The sequence below is a fragment of the Octopus bimaculoides genome, chromosome 5, assembly GCF_001194135.2.
Source record: "Octopus bimaculoides isolate UCB-OBI-ISO-001 chromosome 5, ASM119413v2, whole genome shotgun sequence".
Taxonomy (NCBI): Eukaryota; Metazoa; Mollusca; class Cephalopoda; order Octopoda; family Octopodidae; genus Octopus; species Octopus bimaculoides.
The window spans coordinates 105,858,361-105,858,650 of record NC_068985.1 but is presented as its reverse complement, the minus strand read 5'-3'; the positions used below and the strand labels follow the sequence as shown (position 1 = coordinate 105,858,650).

The window sequence follows — 290 nt, the reverse complement described above, 5'->3', positions numbered from 1 at the left end:
TCTCATATATATATATATATATATATATATATATATATATGTATATATACTCTAATATATTGTATATATTTATGTATGTGTGTATGTGTGTATGTATGTATGTACGTATGTATGATGTGCTTCTCCAGATTTATGTTTTCTACAAACGATATATATATATATATATGTATGTATGTTTGTCTGTCTGTCTGTCTGTCTGTCTATCTGTATGTATGTATGTATGTATATATATGTATATATGTATGTATGTGTGTATATATATATATATATATATATATATATATATATAT

At 20.3% G+C, this 290-nt stretch overlaps 1 protein-coding gene across 5 annotated transcripts in view; it reads left to right on the top strand.

Annotated features, from left to right (window-relative positions):
• LOC106881110 (uncharacterized) overlaps window positions 1-290 on the top strand; it is a 90,337-nt gene that overhangs the window by 2,333 nt on the left and 87,714 nt on the right. The gene's annotated exons all lie outside the window — the stretch shown is intronic.